General features: G+C 36.0%; 1 long non-coding RNA gene across 2 annotated transcripts; it reads left to right on the plus strand.

Annotated features, from left to right (window-relative positions):
• The first annotated feature begins 3,416 nt into the window (after positions 1 to 3,416).
• Positions 3,417 to 7,594, plus strand: LOC112569395. Of its 2 annotated transcripts, none has more exons than XR_003100396.1 (4): positions 3,417 to 5,120; positions 5,448 to 5,588; positions 5,860 to 5,961; positions 6,173 to 7,594. It is a non-coding gene; the product is annotated as an uncharacterized LOC112569395 (long non-coding RNA). The 2 variants fall into 2 exon arrangements; XR_003100395.1 differs by having other exon boundaries at positions 5,863 to 5,961.
• The last annotated feature ends 436 nt before the right edge of the window (positions 7,595 to 8,030 follow it).

An 8,030-nucleotide genomic window follows, 5' to 3' on the forward strand; every position in this document is an offset into this window, starting at 1 on the left:
TTTTAATATTGCAACGTATATTATTTTTATAAATGATTTTTTTTTCTTTTTGCTGATGTAGAAACTGTTTTGTCTGCAAAGATACTGAAGTGGCAATGCACATATCGGCAAACTTATAGAGATAGTGAATATCTGATGGTTGTTACAGAAAACATACAAATGAGATTGATCGTCATCACACTTACCGAACGTCATATACAGATAAACATCGGAGTTGGTCAATGGGGGACAGTGTGCGTGTCGTCTGACGTGACTGCCAGGGTCGTCTGTAGACAGCTCGGCTTACCATGGTAAGTTCAGTACCCCTGAAATTCAACAGTTTAAGGGAATGAACTATCAACCTTGCTAATCATTAAATGCTGATTTTGAAACTTTACATTTTACACACACAGCTAAAAATGTTCACCTGTTGCTCCATCCATCCATTCATTCTTCACTTACAATCTATCCCTTTCGCTTTAAAACAAAATTCTTCACATCAGTTACTTCAGATGTAACAAAATAGATCTTACATATTTATATAGTGGAATAAACGCCTGTAATATAGTTGTTATCTTCGCATTAAGAGTATATCTATCTACATAAATACTGATCTATGAATGCTGACTGTTGTCGTCTGAATTATACCATGATTTATTTATTCATCTAACCTTGTACGATACACATGCATAGCATACTGTTTAGGCTTAGTGCGAGGACCTTTGTATATCAATTCGTTCGGATGGGTGGTGATATCACATCTTGCCTTGGGAGTGAGACTAGCATCGCTGACTGTCAGCATGAAACGTCTAGTGACTGCTGTGCTTACAACATCACTTGCACTGACTGTAAGAACTTCTATTTTACAAAAGTAAAACTCATCAGCATGTGTCAACTACCTGTTTTGCATATATAATACAGAAATAAAATAGTGCAACTGTTTCCAGTCTCATATTAGGCTAGATGTGCAAATCTTTTCCGTAAATGCAGTTAACTAAAGGGATGCTTCAACTGCCTCTTTAACAGTACATGTTTTACTTTGATTATTTTATTTTCATTTGAAATTCTTTTTATAATCTAAATATTGTGAAAAAATGCACTCGGTGATAAGTGTTATCTATATACTCTCCTTCTAAGTTTTTTACAAATATTTATGATAAATCTTTATTACCCTTACTGTTTTTTTTCCTCACTTCATTCAATAATGTTAACGTTTAGTTGAGTAACACTTTATATCATTTTGGGAACCTAATGAAAATGAATAATCAATATCGTTTAAGTTAAATAAAATATAATAACTGATTAGAAAAAACTAAAAGCTTTAAGTTTTTGATGCCGTCAGGAAAAAAAGGGGGTATCGATGTAATATATTTAGCTCTGCTTAAGAGGCGTTTGTTTATTATAAAATTTTTAGTTACGATATATATATAATTACATTTTTTGCTGAAGAACATGTTGTAAGGAAGGGTTACACATGACGTAGTTAGCTCCATCTTTCTACGGAGACTAATTTTTAGTTTAATGTCGCTGACAATTTCAATTATTTTTAACAGCTCCTGTCATCATCCACACAAGCAGTAACAGATATCCTTTAATGGAGGAAACAAAAGCTACTTTAACGTGTGCGAGCAATGAGCGGTCTGGTGTAATAAAGTACACCTGGCCAGAAAATGCAGGCGGGTTCCCTGATGGCAGTAGCCTGATCATCACTACAGTGACCAGGGAACATCATGGAAGCCAAGTGAGGTGTGAGGCGATGTACAGTAATGATGATGTTGTCTCCAGTGACACACTGCAATTACAGGTTTACTGTGAGTATTGTGATCCACAGGCAATAAATGTTGTGAAAATATGTAATCTTATTAAGCGTTTCAACTTAAATATTTGCTAAATACCGATTAAAAAAAATAAGTGTCAAGGCTACTGATGAAAGTGGTTTATGTACAAGTTGATCTTTTTTCCGTGCGTGCGTGTGTTTGTATGCAAAGCTGTGAACAGGTGTCCATAGAAATGGTTAATTTTGGTTAAAGCGAGATGCCAAAAATAAATTAAGTCCACTCTAAGACACCTCAGTCTGATTGAATAGATGATATGTGCGACGAACCACCTTCTATCGGCTTGTTTACAGATCGCCCGGTTATCAGGATAACACGGAGTGATAATCAGGGTCAGTCACTGTCCACCTACTCTGAGGTCATCAAGGGTCACAATGTGACGTTTGTGTGTGACGCTGACAGCAACCCGCCTCCTGCTTCCATCACGTGGTCAGGGAAAGTAAACAGCACTACTGGGGAGCTACACATCATAGCAGCACAGCAGACGACACACGACGGTAACTACACCTGTACCGTGGTCACTGAGACAGTTGATTATGATGATCGTCTCCCACTGCGAGCATCTGACAAACTTGCTCTTATCGTTAAAGGTAATATTATCTTTATTTCTCTCTCAACGATACATATTGTATGTTATCTGCCAGTGATACGAGATAATGTATTTAGAAACACAGTGGTTTGTCTTTTGTTCTGTTTGTAAAAATATTATAAAAAGAATGTAGATTTTACTATGTAATTAGTGCTGTTTATCTTTATCTTTCTAAGTGTTTAGTGAATGAGCATAGTTATAAGCACAAGCTACAAAAACTATAAAGGCAGAGTAGTTAATACACTTTTACATTATTATCTGTCGTTACCAGTACAGTGGTACCTCGACATACGAGTGCCCTAAGATACGAGTGTTTTGAGATACGAGCAGCCGAGTGAGCGATATTTTGCTTCGAGATGAGAGCAAGATTTGAGATACGAAGAATCGCACACTACACCGTTGCACACGACCCCAACATGCGGGGCGGATATTAGGGTCGTGTGCAGCGTCTAACAGTTTCTCCCACCTCAGACTAGACCTCAGTCTGTGTGCTTGTTTCCCTGGTGTTCGAAGCATTTTTGATAAGTAGGGTTCGCGTTTTTTGCTTTTTATACATTTACAAAACATTATAACTAAACATTAAACATTATCAATAAACATTAAACATTATAGAAATGGAGGAGGTTATCTCTGCAAGAGATGCGAAGGAGATCTTGGGAATGTGGGAGAAAGTTGTAGAGTTCGTGGATAAAAATCACCCTGGAAATGTTGCAACTGGTCGTGCATCGGAGTTGTTCAACGAAACTTGACTCATTTCCGCAATATCCTGAAAGGAAGAAACAAACCTCCTTGGACGGGTTTTTCTAAACGATCTGCAGGTGAAAATGAGCAAAGCGTGACGAAAAATGTGAAGACCAGTGACGAAAATTAAGCACTTCCGTAAGCACTTCACTTTTTCTTTTAGTATGTTTTTATAGAATATGTATTTGTTATTTATAAATAAATGTTTCTTCTTGTAAATGCATTTTTCTTATTCAAAAACACTTAACAAAAACAACTGAGATGTTTTGGGAGCTGGAACGGATTAATGGCATTTCAATTAATTTCAATGGGGAAAATTGCTTTGGGATACGAGCAATTTGACATACGAGCAAGGTTACGGAACGAATTAAACTCGTATGTCGAGGTACCACTGTATATTTAATTTACTCTTTTTATTCTAGAAACATATTATATACTAAAATAATTATTAAAATCCAAGGGTCTGGTCCTTGTGAACCTATACCAGTAGTGCAAGTTAAAAGATATTCTGTACTATTCTGTGAAAAACTCGTTGCAGGTTATCGCGTTTTCGATTCTTCAAAAAAAAAAAAAATGAAACATTAAATGAGTTCATTAGAGCCGCATTTTTCTACATGTGTATATAAAACACTTTATGGTTGAATAACTGGAGATCGTGTTGAAAAAAGGTATAGTCAGCGCAAAATTTACCTATTTTCATAATGGCTTAAAGTTATTTATGTCGCTGCGTACCCCAGTATAACCCTTGCCATACCCCTAGGGGTACGCGTACCACCGGTTGAGAACTGCGGGTGTAGACGGCTTAGTCCCTGGCGTGCGGCCATACAGTCGGGGTCAGGCGGGGTCACATACAGCATCCAAATATTGTCGACGCAGGGCAACACTTTGCAATTTGATTCGTAAAACACACACACTCACACACATACCACACACTAACACACACACACACACCACTCACTTACACACACAGAATATCGTGTACCGATGCTGTCACGTGACTGGAGACATTTTTTCCGATTTTTGAAACTCCGATCGTAATGACCAGCAACATTTGAAACCTTCCTGCCGTGGTTGCCCTGAGTGAAGGCTGGGTTCTGACGACAGAAGTACATCTGAGGTAAGTGAAACAGCAATAAGTAATCAAGGTACAGACCATTGCTGGCCTGAATCTTAGGTAACTTTAAATTCACCCTTTGATCACGTGGTATGTAAAGCTTTTTCTAAAGACTTTGTGGAATCTTTATTTTGTAAAGCAATAGAAACTAAACTGCAGAACATGATGTAAATTTAGTGTCTGATACCCCGCGATTATTATTAGTGTTAACTTTTTTCATTACTGTTGGTAGTATTATTCTGCTGTGTTTATATCTAGAGAATATTTATCTTGGAAAAGTAATCAAGTACAATATTTTCTGGAAGACAAGGCAATTTCTTTAATTTAATAGCCTCGTGCCATAAACGATATTGTTTGAGGATGGATAGGAAAAGTCAGATATTCTTTTCAAATACAATGGTACAGAAAAAAGAGAATGCCACAATAATTAAAATTACAACAGATCGAAAGTCCCAAAGTAAGTTTTGTCATAAAAAGAAAACATTTCGGATTAGTGATCTTTATAAACCATATGTGAAAAATAGTAACAATATTAATAACCCATGAGATAATGTCATTCGCGAGCATATTTCACAGCATATTTAGAATCCTTCTTTCATATGATATAGTAAAATAATAATAAGATAAAATAATATAATATGATAAAGTAATATAATAATATGATAAAAATTTTACTTGTAGATAACATACTCATACGAAGGCACACGCACGAACAATCACACACACAGAACCCCGATAAAGATAGATGCGCATATTATTCTCAATCGAAAACAGAAGCTTCAGTGATTAATTACATTTTCTTTGTTTCAGTATTCACACAGTGAAACTCGTGCAACTGAAGCAGCAGACACACTCTCGAGATGTTCGTTGCAATTTGCTTTTCTTTAATTTTTTTCGTCTTTTGATCACGTGCGTGGCTTAGGCTTTCATTTACTCGCTTCTGGCAGGTTGCTATGACAGAGTAGACAGAAAAACATGATGGCTCTGCCTTTAGTGTTTGATACAATTTGTAATAATGTTCATTGATCAGTGAAGTATCACGTTTGATTACGATTAGTTTCTAGCAAAGTTTCCTTTTACATTTCACACATTAATGTGGAGAATCACAGGATTAATTTTATATCAAGGAATTAAAATATACTCTTGATCCTCTAAAATTAAACATAATTAATTTTTTTTTTTGGTGCAGAGCTAAGCAAGTCTGGTTAACGAAGCGTTTCGTGAAATGGTCTGTTTCAAATATTGTACAAGGGAACAGGGGCACAGTCTGCAGAGATGGTTGTGGGGAAGAAGAAGCCATTGGGGTCTGCATGATGCTTGGCTAAAACAGGTAACATTTTGTTTCTAATACTAGAATTTGTTAGCTCAAAGAAGGTCAGCTTACATTCTGCATTTATGCAAGATTCATAGATAATAACGCTATAACGTAATGGTGTGTATTAGTTATCTACATTAAAATACAATTATTTTTTTTTAATTCAAGAACTTTTAAAACTAGACGTTTAACATCTTTCTTGTCATCGGCCTAGCTATATACACATTACATCAATGCTGAAAATTCATTGTTATATATGACCATTCCATTATCACTTTGTTTGAAGTAGATCAACCGGAGAAACATCATACTTCTTTTTGGCAATCGTTCGTTCCTGGACTAGCGGAGTGGTTTTTCTGACTGCTACAGTGATCTTCTTGCTCTGTCGGTAGAGATGTGACTTTATCACTTGTTGTACTTAAGCAACTTTTTCTTCTGAATTTCAGAAACGAAACTTTACAAAGTATTAATGCGTTTAATCAGTTAGAAATTTTAAACTTTGTCTTTAAAAAGCTTCATTGCTCAGAAACTTACAATGAAATAGCAGACCATGAAAGTCATGTGAGTTGAATTTTTCACTACGTATTTTCCTGTTTCAGAAATTGTCGGTTATCTCCCTTACCCAAGATGAGGACCTAACACACGTTCACTCTACATGTGCTACAGTGTTCTACACAAAGTAGTCTACACAATGAAAGAAACTCGGGTCTCCACACACAGCCTAGACACAGATTCTGACTAAAGGAACAGGTCGAGGAAGCCATCAGATGAAATCCGGATTAACAACGACTGTGAGAACTCAACAGACTCTGTGACGACTGATAGCCTTGAAGATATGCTCGTCAATCTTTCGAAGCTTATAATAATACAGGAAAAACAATCTCAGCTTTCAAATAATTATAACACTCGAAACAGTGTTTGTATACCCAAGAAATGTGAAGACTATCAAAACAAAATATCCAAGGTTAGTGTAGCTGCTGCAGTATTGTTGTCAGTGATAAATAAATGTTGGTAACAAAACACAAACCGCAAATTTTATTACAAAGAGAATGAGTCGACATTCTTTACTCTATGTGTAGATTGAAGACGGTTGCAGACATTAGCCTCTCAATATTTTTTTTTTTTATATCTTCTATTTGACTAGCAATTGTGCGTTGATTATTTCCAAGTCACAGATGTAAATTGTCTTTTGAAAACAATCTCTGCAGCAACGTGTGTCGACATTCCATCAGGAGCTCAGCCATCCCTTCATTACTAGATGGTGTGCAACAGTCAAATCAACCTTTTTGCAGCTGTAACAAAAATATTCCCACTTGTGACATGCTGTAGCGACATACTTGTGGCGAGTACAAAGCTGACAAAGAACGTTAACCAGTGCTACATTGCGTATTGTGATTACGTCCCTTGGTATACTTAATTATAATTTCTTGCTGCGATAATGGTCGCCTGTTGCTGACACAGGTACTCAGCTCAATGATACATGTTGTCTTTGCACGATAGTCATGATTGTAGTCATGTATGAAAACACATCCATACACATATGTATCCGAACGTACAAAGAAAAATAACTTACACAAATTCTTTACGAGTTGTCATACACAAAGACGGTCCCAAGCATTAAACAGCTATACTCATAAAGTTTCCTGCACTATAAAACACATTGTAAAAACATTGTTGATAATGCGTCTACAATTGTATCGCTGATCGACCACAACAAAGTTATTCTATTAAGAATAAAACAGTGAAAACAGGTTTGATTTGACAATGTGATCAGTCCGAACACTTCAAGACCAATCAGTAAAATATTGTAGAGGTTGATATAACAGTTAATTGGGTAACACAATTTCATTTGTATAAAATGTGTCTTTATACATTTTGCAATCACTTGTTCAATACTCCTTGTCTGTTAGTTGTGTTAAGTTGCCTAAGAGATCTGAAATGTAATACCAAACGAGGGTTTTGAAATTTTCAGAAAATGAAAAGTTTGTTGACGTATGAACATAAAGCACTCAGCATATCGAGCATGTGTCTGAGTAATAGCTGCTGATTATTTAAAAGAGCGAAGGTCCCAGTTGAGATGAATCCTATAAACCAGACATGACTAGTAATCAGTCACAACATACGTGTGAGGGGAAGTAACTTTGTAGCTAGGGTAACTGCGTCCAGACCCTTACGGTCTATACAAGTGTGACGCAGACGACTTCCATTCATAAAGAGATTTCTTTACAAAAGAGTATCTTTCTTTGTATGTATCCATTAACCTTTTATTGCATATTATTATTGTTGTGAGGGGAAAAGATAATTGCATTCTTATTTATGAAGAAGAAAATCAAACCTAACGAGTGTTGTTACAGACACACTTCACATTTATGCATTTAATAAATACAACTGTTCTTTCCCATCCAAAACAAAAAACAAAGACCTACCCTTGATTTTTCCTAATTGTTATGCTTCATC

Source organism: Pomacea canaliculata, linkage group LG7, assembly GCF_003073045.1.
Source record: "Pomacea canaliculata isolate SZHN2017 linkage group LG7, ASM307304v1, whole genome shotgun sequence".
Taxonomy (NCBI): domain Eukaryota; kingdom Metazoa; phylum Mollusca; class Gastropoda; order Architaenioglossa; family Ampullariidae; genus Pomacea; species Pomacea canaliculata.